The sequence below is a fragment of the Triticum aestivum genome, chromosome 1D, assembly GCF_018294505.1.
Source record: "Triticum aestivum cultivar Chinese Spring chromosome 1D, IWGSC CS RefSeq v2.1, whole genome shotgun sequence".
NCBI classification, from domain to species: Eukaryota; Viridiplantae; Streptophyta; class Magnoliopsida; order Poales; family Poaceae; genus Triticum; species Triticum aestivum.
In genome coordinates, this window is record NC_057796.1 from 313434202 (window position 1) to 313448434 (window position 14233).

Here is a 14233-nt window from a genome sequence, read left to right on the forward strand (position 1 = left end):
TGCTACGTGCGCGCCTCTACTACGACATGTACGCGCCTCTACTACGACACGTGCGCACCTCTACATCCACCAGTATATATGTACGTACACGTTCGCGACCAGAATGACAATGCTACGTACGCTTTGACCAGGTGCGTCCCGACTGTCAGGCACTTCCTTGCCTGCGAAGATGTAGCTGGTGGGTCCCAGCAGTCAGGGGGGCGAATCGTTTTTTTGCCCGGACGCACTTCCTTGCGCGCGAAGATGTAGCTGGTGGGTCCCAGCAGTCAGGGGCAACGTTTTTTTCGCGAAATACGGTGGCCCGTCCGGTGGGTCCCCACTGTCAGGTGGAGGAATAATTATTTTGCACATAATAAGGAGGCACTTCCTTGCTGCGGCCGTGGACCCAGCTGTCAGGCTCTCCACGTACAGTCCACGTCCGATGGAAGCCGTTGCTTGACCACGTTGATCACGCCGCGCCGAGAGCACCAGGGCGGTAGACGACGGCGAGGCCTAGGAAGGGGACGATGCAGAGCCGGGGAAGACGCGGCAGTGGATGCCCACGCGTAGAGGAGTATGAGGGTTCACTGGTTCGCTGCGGTGTGAGGCTGCCGTCGCCGCAGAATAACAGGGGGTGTGGGTGAGTAGAGGGATGGCCTGGCCAGCGGTGGGAGTAGTAGGGGGCGGTGAGGCCTCCGCCGCGTCGCAGCCGGCCACGGGAGGTAGGAGCACGAGGCATGACCGACGCTGGTTTGGGCGGCTGGAGCAAGAAGACCAGAGGTTGAAGAAGCCCTACGGCCGTTGGATGGACATCGCACAGTCACTGGAGCTAGAATCGTGCATATTGACTAAGTTGACAAAGCCATCCGTCCCCATCAACTTAGTAGGCCCACAAGTCAGCCTGCCACTATACTGGGTCCCAGCTAACAGGGGGAGTATTCATTTTTTGTGTGCGTAATAAGCAGGCACTTCCTTGCGTGCGAAGATATAGCTGGTGGGTCCGAGCTGTCAGCGGCGATAACGTTATTTTCGCGAAATACAGAGGCCCTTTCGGTGGGTCCCTTATGTCAGGTGGAGGAATCATTATTTTGAGCGTAATAAGGAGGCATTTCCGTGCGTGCGGCCGTGGACCCAGCTGTCGGCCTCTCCACGTACAGTCCACTTCAGATGCATGTCGGTCGTTGACCACGTTGACCAGGCCGCACCGAGAGCACCAGGGTGGTGGACGACGGCGAGGCCTAGGAAGGGAACGACACGGAGGCAGGGAAGACTCGGCAGTTGTTTCCCACGCGGAGGGGAGTACGACTGTATGAGGGTTTACTGGTTCGTCTGCCGTCGCCGGAGAATAACAGCAGGTGTGGGTGAGTAGAGGGATGGCTAGGCCAGCGATGGGAGTACGGTGGGGCGGTGAGGCCTACGCGGTAGCAGAGCCGGCCGCGGGGAGGAGGGAGTAGGCAGTCCCGCCGGCGCTTGTTTGAGCGGATGGAGCAGGAAGAGCAGAGATTGAAGAAGCACGACGGCCGTTGGATGGCCATCCAACAGTCACTGCTTGTGTGTCAACCTTTTTTTAGGAAAGCCTCAAATCTGTGGAAAACAGCATACAACCCATCTGCCATTATTTCTAATAATTTACAGCCCATTTTCTAATTATTAAGGATTTTTTTGGAGCCCATATACTTTTTGTTAGCATTACAGCCCATATTGTGGCCACGGTAAAAAAATTATACGAAATTCTGCATATTTCGGTGTGGTCCGAACTGTTTTTAATCCCGAAATTTCGACTCACATTCAAACTGATTTTAAAAATAAATGTATATCAATATAAAATCCAACAAATTCTCCACGCATAAAAATTAATGTAATTTAAAATCTCGAAATGAAAAAAAGATATTTTAAACTAATTGTCGGTTTGATGTGTTTTAAAAATGTACAACCCATTTCTCATTACTGATGGGCCATTTTCTCGGCCAGCCGAATGAAAGCTCTCCTCGTCTTGAAAGATTTGCAGGCCAACAGGCCTGACAAAGCAACTTACTTGGCAAATCACAAAAAAACTGGGCTGTGGCCGTGGACCCAGCTGTCAGCCTCTCCACATACAGTACTCTTCCGATGGAAGTCGTTCCTTGACCACGTTGACCACGCCGCGCGGAGAGCACCACGGCGGTGGACGACGGCCAGGCCTAGGAAGGGGATGATGCGGAGCCGGGGAAGACACGACAGTGGAAGCCCGCGGGGAGAGGAGTACGAGGGTTCACTGGTTCAGCTGCGGTGTGAGGCTGTCATCGCCGCAGGGCCTGGCCAGCGGTGGGAATAGTAGGGGCGGTGAGGCCTCCGCGGTAGCACAGCCGGCCACGGGAGGCAGGAGCATGCGGCACGACCGGCGCTACTTTGGGGGACTGGAGCAAGAAGACCAGAGGTTGAAGAAGCACTACGGCCGTTGGATGGACATCGTACGGTCACTGGAGCTAGAATCGTTCATATTGACTAAGTTGACAAAGCCCTTCGTCCCCGTCAATTTAGTAGGCCCACAAGTCAGCCTCCCACCAAGGTGGGTCCTAGCTAGCCGGGGGAGTATTCATTTTTTTTGTGTAATAAGGAGGCACTTCCGGTGTGTCCGAGCTGACAGCGGGGGGGGACGTTTTTTCGCGAAATATGGTGGCCTGTCAGGTGGGTCCCAGCAGTCAGGGGGCAAACGTTTTTTCGCAAAATACGGTGGCTCATCCAGTGGGTCCCTGCTGTCAGTTGGAGGAATCATTATTTTCCGCGTAATAAGGAGGCACTTACTTGCTGCAGTCGTGGACCCAGCCGAGACTCTCCACGTACAGTATACTTCCGATGGAAGTCGTTCCTTCACCACGTTGACCTCGCCGCGTTCCGTTGCATGCATGCGTCCATGGGCGTGGTGCGTCCCCACTGTCAGCCTCTCACGTACAGTCATCTTCCGATGACTCTCGGTTGTTGACCACGTTGACCACACCGTGCCGAGCGCACCCAGACTGGAACGACCCGGAGATGGGGAAGACGGGGCAGTGGAGTCGCAGATGGAGAGGAGTGGGAAACTTCACTGGTTCGGGTGCACGGCAGCACAGCCGCGGTGCCTCCCACGGGAGACAGGAGCAAGAACAGAGGTTGAAGAAGGAGCACGGCTGTTGGATTAACATCCAACGGTCCAGCTGCTAGAATCATTTGTTGATTAAGTTGACAAAGCCGTGCGTACACGTCCTCTTAGGAGGCCCACAAGTCAGTCACCAAATCTGACGGGTCCCAGCTGTCAACGGGATGAATATTTTTTCGCAAAACAAGGAGGCACTTCCTTCCGTGCGAAGATACAGCCGGTGGGTCCCAGCTGTCAGGTGGAGGAAACATTTTTTTCAGCTTAATAAGGAGGAACTTTCCTTGCGTGCGACCATGGACCTCGTGGGTCCCAGCCGTCAGGCTCTCCATGTACAGTCCTCTTTCGATGACTCTCTTTTGTTGACCACGCCGCACAGAACGCAGCGAGGCGGTGGACGACGGCGAGGCCCCGGACGGGAACGACTCGGAGATGGGAAAGCGCGGCAGTGGAGTCGCAGATTGAGAGGAGGAGAAGGGTTATAATGTTGGGGAACGTAGCAGAAATTCAAAATTTTCTACGCATCACCAAGATCAATCTATGGAGTAATCTAGCAACGAGGTGAAGGCGAGTGCATCTACATACCATCGTAGATCGCGATGCGGAAGCGTTGCAAGAACGCAGATGAAGGAGTCGTACTCGTAGCGATTCAGATCGCGGTTGATTCCGATCTAAGCACCGAAGAACGGTGCCTCCGCGTTCAACACACGTGCAGCCCGGTGACGTCTCCCACGCCTTGATCCAGCAAGGAGAGAGGGAGAGGTTGGGGAAGACTCCATCCAGTAGCAGCACGACGGCGTGGTGGTGATGGAGGAGCGTGGCAATCCCGCAGGGCTTCGCCAAGCACCGAGGGAGAGGAGGAGGAGGGAGAGGGGTATGGCTGCGCCGAAAGAGAGACGTTCTCATGTCTTGGGCAGCCCCAAACCTCAACTATATATAGGGGGGCTGCGCCCCCTCTAGAGTTTCCACCCCCAAGGGCTGGCGGCCAGCCCTAGATCCCATCTAGGGGGGCGGCCAAGGGGAGGAGAGGGGGGGCGCCACTAGGGTGGGCCTTAAGGCCCATCTGGACCTAGGGTTTGCCCCCTCCCACTCTCCCATGCGCCTTGGGCCTTGGTGGGGGGCGCACCAGCCCACCTGGGGCTGGTCCCCTCCCACACTTGGCTCATGCAGCCTTTTGGGGCTGGTGGCCCCACTTGGTGGACCCCCGGGACCTTCCCGGTGGTCCCGGTACATTACCGATATCACCCGAAACTTTTCCGGTGACCAAAACAGGACTTCCCATATATAAATCTTTACCTCCGGACCATTCCGGAACTCCTCGTGACGTCCGGGATCTCATCCGGGACTCCGAATAACATTCGGTAACCACGTACATACTTTCCCTATAACCCTAGCGTCATCGAACCTTAAGTGTGTAGACCCTACGGGTTCGGGAACTATGCAGACATGACCGAGACGTTCTCCAGTCAATAACCAACAGCGGGATCTGGATACCCATGTTGGCTCCCACATGTTCCACGATGATCTCATCGGATGAACCACGATGTCGGGGATTCAATCAATCCCGTATGCAATTCCCTTTGTCTATCGGTATGTTACTTGCCCGAGATTCGATCGTCGGTATCCCGATACCATGTTCAATCTCGTTACCGGCAAGTCTCTTTACTCGTTCCGTAACTCACATCATCTCGTGATCAACTCCTTGGTCACATTGTGCACATTATGATGATGTCCTACCAAGTGGGCCCAGAGATACCTCTCCGTTTACACGGAGTGACAAATCCCAGTCTCGATTCGTGCCAACCCAACAGACACTTTCGGAGATACCTGTAGTGTACCTTTATAGCCACCCAGTTACGTTGTGACGTTTGGTACACCCAAAGCATTCCTACGGTATCCGGGAGTTGCACAATCTCATGGTCTAAGGAAATGATACTTGACACTAGAAAAGCTCTGAGCAAACGAACTACACGATCTTGTGCTAGGCTTAGGATTGGGTCTCGTCCATCACATCATTCTCCTAATGATGTGATCCCGTTATCAACGACATCCAATGTCCATGGTCAGGAAACCGTAACCATCTATTGATCAACGAGCTAGTCTCCTAGAGGCTTACTAGGGACATGGTGTTGTCTATGTATCCACACATGTATCTGAGTTTCCTATCAATACAATTCTAGCATGGATAATAAACGATTATCATGAACAAGGAAATATAATAATAACCAATTTATTATTGCCTCTAGGGCATATTTCCAACAGTCTCCCAGTTGCACTAGAGTCAATAATCTAGTTCACATCACCATGTGATTAACACTCACAGGTCACATCACCATGCGACCAACACCCAAGAGTTTACTAGAGTCAACAATCTAGTTCACATCTCTATGTGATTAACACTCAATGAGTTCTGGTTTGATCATGTTATGCTAGTGAGAGAGGTTATTAGTCAACGGGTCTGAACCATTCAGATCCGTGCGTGCTTTACGAATATTTATGTCATCTTGTGGATGCTACCACGCGCTATTTGGAGGCATTTCAAATAACTACTCTACTATACGAATCCAGTTTACTGCTCAGAGTCATCCGGATTAGTGTCAAAGTTCGCATCGACGTAACCCTTTACGACGAACCCCTTTTCACCTCCATAATCGAGAAAATTCCTTAGTCCACTAGATACTAAGGATAAGTTCGACCGCTGTCATGTGATCCATTCCCGGATCACTATTGTACCCCTTGAGCAACTCATGGCAAGGCACACTTCATGTGCGGTACACAGCATAGCATACTGTAGAGCCTACGTCTAAAGCATAGGGGACGACCTTCGTCCTTTCTCTCTCTTCTGATGTGGTCAGGTCTTGAGTCTTACTCAATACTCACACCTTGTAACACAACCAAGAACTCCTTCTTTGCAGATCTATTTTGAACTCTTTCAAAATCATGTCAAGGTGTGCGTTCTTTGAAAGTATCATCGGGCGTCTTGACCTATCTCTATAGATCTTGATGCCCAATATGTAAGCAGCTTTTATCCAGGTCTTCCTTTGAAAAACTCCTTCCAAACAACCCTTTATGCTTTCCAGAAATTTTTACATCATTTCGGATCAACAATATGTCATTCACATATACTTATCAGAAATGTTGTAGCGCTCCCACTCACTTTATTGTAAATACAAGTTTCTAACAAACTTTGTATAAACCCAAAAACTTTGATCACACCATCAAAGCGTATATTCTGACTCCGAGATGCTTGCTCTAGTCCATGGAAGGATCGCTGGAGCTAGCATACCTTTTAGCATCCTTAGGATCGACAAAACCTTTCTGACTCCGAGAGGCACATTTTTTATATATATAATTAAGAAATTAGCGAGTTATTGCTCAAAATAAAAATAAGCGTGTTATTATTAAATTGGTCCTTAAAATCTTCGCAAGCTTTTGTATGCAATCACCAGGATTTTCCTTGCCTGTGAGTAAAAAACAACCAGGATTTTCCTTGCCAACTTCTGTTAGACATTTACTTTTATAAGTTAATAACACGTGGGGTGTTTTTATAATGTATATATAAGTCTCTATAAAATATACGATAATAGTAATAATATAAATATATATAATGTGGTTAGAGGGGAAAACATAAATTGGACACAGCGTTACTTTTATAAGAGACCTGCGTTTTATACCCCACAGTAGGCATACTAACAAGTTCACACACAAATACAACAGAAAAGGTAAACATTCATATCAAACTCAGGTTCACAGGACACGTTCATATTCATAGCCAACATTCACTATCAACAACTCAAAAGATTCATATATACACAAGCTCAGCATATCTATGCATCCAAATGATTGATAGATCACACGACAATATTCATACATAATTCACAAAAAGATTCAGATATACACATGTTCAGTATGTTTATGCATCCAATTGATTGAGATCACAGCCAATATGATCCATGGACGAACTTTAATTACCTAGGGTATAGACTGATAAATGGTGTTCAATCGGAGGTACTTCTTGCTAAAATTAGTTCTTGTACGAGTAAACTTTCGAGTACATAAGAGGCAGCACAGACAATCTGAACTTTGCTTGTAGGTTTATCCTCAAATAGTGGCCTCGTGCCGAGGGACGTTTGAGCAACTTGGCCACTACTTTCATCCAACTAGTTTACTGGCTCATCTTGGTCCTGTATCTCGCCAAAATTCTACATTGCAGACGAGAAAGGAGGCGGTTGAGAAAATGAACCACCCAAATTTTTTGTGCAGTTCAACTGAAATGGAGCATCCTTAGCGTGCAGACTGATTAAGTGCCAGATGAATATACGTGTCAACCAACTTGTCTGGAATCTTTAGACTCCATGCCATATAGTTCGCTACCATATGTGCCGATACCAAAAGGCACAAGTTGGGACCAAAGACTGGACTGCGTTTTTCTGGGCTATGCACGAAGCAATATTTTTGGCGTTCACTCTCCTAATACTTGGAGTTTGACAATTGGTTGACGCCGGTTGATACTCGAATGAATATAGGCACTTCTTGTCAACATCGATGCTTGTCTGAGTGAACTTTGGAGTACATAGCAACAGCATAAGTACCTGTCCATCTGATCATTTTGTGCAGTTCTACTGAAATCACCCGATGTAATGATTTGCCTGCGAGTTCAGGCACCAAATTACTCCTTTATGAAATCGGCAAACAGTAGCACAATACCAAATTACCAATACATATGATAGGCACAATAATCAGGATAAAGACCAGTACCAACCTGTGTGAGGTAGCATATCAATTACTATTTCCTTTGACTGGAAGCCGAGATAAGCCAAGCGACTGACAACAAAGGAAGAAAGAAAGCGGAGATTAGCGACGACAGGAAAGGACGGAAGCTGTCGAGGCAATGAAGCACCCAATGTTTTTGTGCAGTTCCACCAAAATCGAGCATCCCTGTTGGCACATATATTGAGAGAGTGAGATTACTGTAATAGTGGGACTAGTTGATGAAACATACACTAACAAATAGAAGCACCCTCATTATCTTAATGGGTAAAGTTAGCAACATAGTAGTCTTGCTTAAAGAGAGGTATTAGTTTATTTAATCAGTGCCAATTAGCTCAACTCAACACTCAAAGCATTGCCATTTATCATTGGTTGCAAAACTTTAACGTGCAAAGATAAAGGAGTTTATCATGACAGTAGCACGATACAAATAGAGATGACAGCAAACTAATATGGATGAAGGCCTTAGGCCCGTACCAACCTAAGAAAAAAAGCTTATTCATGTAGTCCCATAAGAGATGCTAAAGCACTCACTAGAATCACACAATAGTATATATTTTTGTGCACTTCAAATGTATGGTTGAAATCACTCTTGTTTACCAGTGCTGAGATTATATCGAAAGATTATCAAGAACTTCCAGCAGAGTTAAAGCACTGGCTGGGATACAGTTCATTGTATTGTCTTGTGTAGTTCCACTAAAATGTATGATTGGCACAACATGATCCCTGTTTGCATAAGTAGGAACAAGGTGAAACCTTCATTAGCTTAGTGAGAAAGGATAGGAAGACATTAGCATATTACTCAAACAGTAGCATCAAATTCATGATGGACAATACGCAAAACATTGCCTCATTGAACCAATGGCAATAAATTGACATGCAAAACAATAGCACTATTATGTCATGACACTAATAATATTCCCTCCCTGCTCCTCCACATGATTCACCTCCATAGACAAACATACACACGTACATGATTCAGCATAGGGTCCTACTAAAGATTTGTTTAACTCCAACAGGAAAATTAGGCAGTAATAAATTAGTGGTACTTAAGTACTCCTAATTAATTAAGTGAGACAGCAGAAGTGCAAGGGCTCCCTGGAGGATCGTCTCACATGTAAGGTAGTCGTTGCCGGAGCCCTTGAATGGCCTCGACTGAGGCCTCTGGCTTCAGCAAGATCGCCTTGGCACTGTTTATTATTCTTCTTCTTCCTCTTCATGCTCTGTTTCTCTTTCTCCTCACCAGTTGGTGAAACCAAGTACATGATTGGCCTTCTAATTCAGAATTGGTTTTGTCAGTGAGGGAGTACAAGTGTACTAGTAAAACACATCATTATTTTCTCATGGCAGTCGAAAAATAGAGATGAACACATGCATTAAATATCATTCTTACCTAAAGGAAGGTTATGGCGCCAATATGGATGATGAGGATTGGAACACAGATCTCCCTTTGTGCAGTTCCTCCAAAATGAACCAACTGTTCCATTCTGACATTCCAGTTAAACAGCACAAAAGTCACTTCTTTTAAGAAGAGTTTTGTGCAGTGCACCAAAAGGTCACAACAGCAACCAGGTGAATTGAATATCCCTGTTTGCACAAAAAGGCACAGAGGAAACAGTCAGAGTCTCAAACAATTACAGGCAAAAACATTTGGCTAAACTTGTCATGGCTTATAACAGTGGCATGGCTTCATTTTTACCAGGGACATTAGATTAAGAACAGCTAAGGCTGCGTTCGGTTCACAAGTTTGGTGCAGGATTTTCGTAGGAACACAATTCCTACGGTATTCTTTCCCTTCCAACCGTTCGGAACACGGGAAAGGTGAATAGTGTTTCATAGGAAAGCTGGTCTGGTAGTACTGATTCCATAGGATTAGAAACATCCACGTGTTGCTCATTTTTTGGGCGGAAGCCCGAGGTAGGCGCTCGCTGCCATGCGTTAGACAGGTTGCTGTGCTGTGTTGCCGGAATAAAAAAAATCAACCTATGTGTGGTACGTGAGGTGAGGACAAGAGTAGTCACTGTGTAGCTGAATAAACAAATAGCATCTCATACTGCCAAGCATGCTACTCTAAAAAAACAAATCTGTATATTTCGTAGTCCATCCGAACACATTCTCTTGAGAGTTTCCTCCGGTTCGCTGTTCCATAGTTCTATACCTACATTCCTTTCCTATTCCTCTATTTTCATCAAGACCTATGTTTTCTACCCCTTTATGCCGAACGGAGCCTAAATATTGTATAACGGCATGGGACAGTGGGTGCACCAGCAGTCCAGCACCATGTACGTAAATAGGGGCATAAAGTGGTGATTCATAGTTTGTTGCCCCGAGAAACAAACATCCAAGAAACATATCTGGGTTGGTCCCATTTTTGTTCACTCTAGCCACCTACTCCTATGTGTGGATAGCAAATCTAGTCCTGGTCATACCACTGTGTACAGCGTTACCCCTATATTTCCCTTTTCGACCAAGAGACCGGTTGGATGACCAGTCTGTACTACTTTCACCCCCTTTCCTTCCTGTTTGTACCAAGTCCGATGTACATACTAAATTCCCCCACCCCCACTTTATTTCTTGTTTGAACCAAGTACTCCCTCCATCCCGAATTACTTGTCATCAAAATGGATGCGTCTAGAACTAAAATACATCTAGATACATCCATTTAAATGACAAGTATTTTCGGACGGAGGGAGTACAAGATTTGACTCCATGAAGTAGCTTTACCTCTAACAATAGAAGAAAAAAATGTGGCGTTGAACCATCCGATCGAGAGGGGCTGAGAGGTAGAAAATGATCCACATGCAGCGACGTAGCGAGCTGGGGAAGTAGAGCTAAGGCGGTTTCGAACGAAGATATACCTGAAGGTCGTCGGGATGTGGATAGGTGGGCGGCGGGAGGCCAGATCCGCCCACAGGCAACGACGAAGGGATCGGAGGACCTCCCGCGCCGGCGCTCGGCCAGAGATAATGGTGCGGCCGGCAGTGGGTCTCCTCCCTCGCTGTCGACGACGGCCTAAACGCTGCCCCTCCTCGCCTTCACCGGTGGAGGGGGATACATCCGGATCTGTAACCAGCGGTGAGGATAGAAAGCCAGTGTTTTTGAAGGGAGAAAGACAGTGTTACTACCCCTATCTTGTTTAGATCTGGAGAGGATGAGAGTGTGTGAATAGAGCAACCCTAGCAAGCAAGCACGAGAGGCTCCGGCCTATATATACGTAGTGGGGTAGTTTTCCTTTTTCACTCCATCAAAACAATCGTTTAAAATTGTGTACTACTACATGCCAGGTCGCGGTTTTTTAGTTGTTGATTGTTTTTTGAGATAGCTACCCGCTTGTTCCAAGTGGTGTTACGGTGTGCCAGGTCGCACTTTGTATCGTTCAAGTCTGGTACTACAAGTCCCTCCATTAAATGAACAAGCCCACAGCTAAAATTAGCGGAAACATGGGTTGCCCCAACATGCATTATTATTTATATTTTCTACTCCCTCCATTCCTAAATATAAGTCTTTTTTATTAGCCACACCTAAGACAAGAATTTTTTTATTAGCAGTGAACCCCACATGTCATAGACACAAAAATTGTGGCAAGATTCCCTTAGGCAAGCCAAAGTGTGTCTAACAATTTGAGAAACTCAGGTTAGGCAAGTGTGGCAAGTGTGGGAAAAATAATGTGGCAACATAAGACAAACATAGTCACAATCCAAGCAGCCCCGTAATTTTTTGTGACATGCATGAAAATTTGGTTAGTTAAATTTATAGTAAAAATTTGGCAAGGTGCGTCAAATCAACACATGCAAGTATCAAAAGGAAAGTCACGGCATGCATGCATGCGTTGTACTCCCTCCGTTTCCAAATATAAGTCTTTTTAGAGATTGCAACAAGTGACTACATACGAAGCAGAATATGTCTGCTCCTACATACGAAGTAGCCCATTTGAAATGTGTAAAAAGACTTATATCGAGTGCAGTGCTTTGATGTGTCGCGTCAACTCGTACAAGACCAAGAATTTGATTACTACAACGCCCTCTCCCTCGCGGACTGAGCTCCGGTGCCTTTGCACCTGTCTTTGGCTGCATGACAGGAGGGCCAACCACCTGTTGGGCCCACCTGTCATAGACGCAAAGGCAGGAGCAGTAAGTAGAAGCTTTCGCTACACGCTATCCCTCCTGCACGAGGTGGACGGACATGCAGCAGTGGATTCGATACTGTAGAAGTAGGAGTAACATCATTGTTCGTCTTCTCGAAGAGGCGAAGAGCCAAGTGCAACCCGAACGTGGCAGTTGCGAACGCTCGCGTGGTGCGATTCCTTGGAGTACTAGCCAGGCTCTTGCATGAGACAAAATTGCTATTGTTTAACAATTAAACTCCATTATCCATTGGTTGATACTCATTCTGCATAGGTCCACGCGCTTAGCACCGTTTCCTCCTGGGGTCACCAATGTTTATTTGCTAATTAATAGCATTGCATGCAATGAACTAGCCATTGCAAGTCATTAAAAGCATGCACACCTCTCATCTCTTATTGGTTGATATGTCAAGAAACAAGAGACAAGGTAGAAGTTAATGCACCGCGCCTAAGTGTTTTGGGACTATTTGGTTTTCGTAAGATGACTTACACACCTAGACGGAGGGAGTAGTATAGCCCTAAACCGGAAAGGAGTATTTGCCTTTCTAGAGATTTCAACAAGTGACTAGACTACACCGTGTGCAGTACTCCCTCCCTTCCGGTTTATAGGGCTCAAATCTCAAATCTCATGAACCAAGGCATTTTGCGATTGGAGGAATGTATCTCGTACTTTACAAAACTACCCTAATTAAACTCATGCATTAATTACGTAGTTCTCTCGTTTTCCTCTCCGCCTTGGTCGCGGTGCACAATATTGAGCACTCCTATATGACTAGCCGCTCTATCTACATGCGGGACATTTCAAAGCATCCGGGCCCGCGTGCCATCCACCAAATCACAGCGAGGTGCTACAGTCGGGACTCACCTGTCACCCCGGTGTGGCCGTCATGACCCGTCATATCACAAAACCCACACCTTTACCAGCAGTGGTAAGGTGGCCTCCAAGTTGGACTGGACGAAGCAGCCATCATTTCACTGGAACACTCGTTCAAGCCCTTTCTTCCCTTTCTTCAAGAAAACCTCACTCCAGGCTACTCACTTCTGCCATTTTTCTTCTGTACCGATGAAGGAAAGGTGGGCGAATCAGTTATGCTGCTATATTTTCATTCCAAGAAAGTTCTTTTTGCGAAGCACCGACCGATTCTCACATCCTATTCTTTTCCCATTTTCATTGCGATTGTGGTTTCCTTTCGATTGCTTTTTGTTTGTCAGTTCATTGATGGATCCTGGAGCACTAGGCAAAGAGTTGCCGGCGGACAACCCACTGGAGACAGCGATCTCCAGGAAGCGAGCACCGACCAACGAGTTGACCATGTTGGCGGGCCAACCCATGGAGACAAAGAACTCGAAGAAACAATCACTGGCCAAAGAGTTGAGGACGTTGGCGGACGAACTCCTCAAAGAAAGTTGGAAGAACAGCAAGGGCCCCACTGTGCCTACCCCAGGAACTCTGATTGCCACCTATGTGAGGCTCAAGACCGAGTTTGAGGAGATAGTCGCCGTTGAGAAGCAGTATTCCCCTGGCAAGGTGATGGCCCCCATCGAGGACAAGGAGATGGCCCCCGGAGGGATGAGATCCCCCGGTGAGCTGCACAAGGTAAAAAATAATGGCTTATTACCATAGTTGTGGTTTTTGATTATTTGCAATGTGCTTGCTAATATGTTAGGGTTGTGCAGGTGCCGGTGGACGTCCTTGATGATTCCGATGTCGTGGCCCATCATGTTGGCATCGCCCCGGAGATCGATTCCGATGCTGCTGTCCATCCTGTGGACATCGCCCTAGAGATCGATTCCGATGTCGCGGTCTGTCCGTGCTGTGGTCATTGCCCGAGAGATCGATGGCAATAAATAGTTGGTCGTGCTAATCCTTCAGGGTAGTTTGCATTGCCCTGTGTTTAATTACCAGAACGATGCGTGTCATCAAACCATCTTAGGGCTAGTGCACTATCTTGTGTGGGCGGATCTTGCTACTTTTGTTTGATAGTGAATCATGCGATGAATCATGCGAACCCTCTCCGAGTTGTGGAAACAGATGTATCCTCACCAGCTTTTGATGTAATATATGGCATGCTTAGATGTAAGTTTGAACTATTTATCATATCAGCAGGGCTTGTTTGATGATTCTTGGTGTTAGTAGGCTAGCTATTGTGCGAGCTATAGTACTTGCAAAACACTCACCGAAGAGAAACGTTGGGGCTAATGAGCTCGTGGTACGCTTATACTTATCCCTCGTCGATCGACCAATAGCC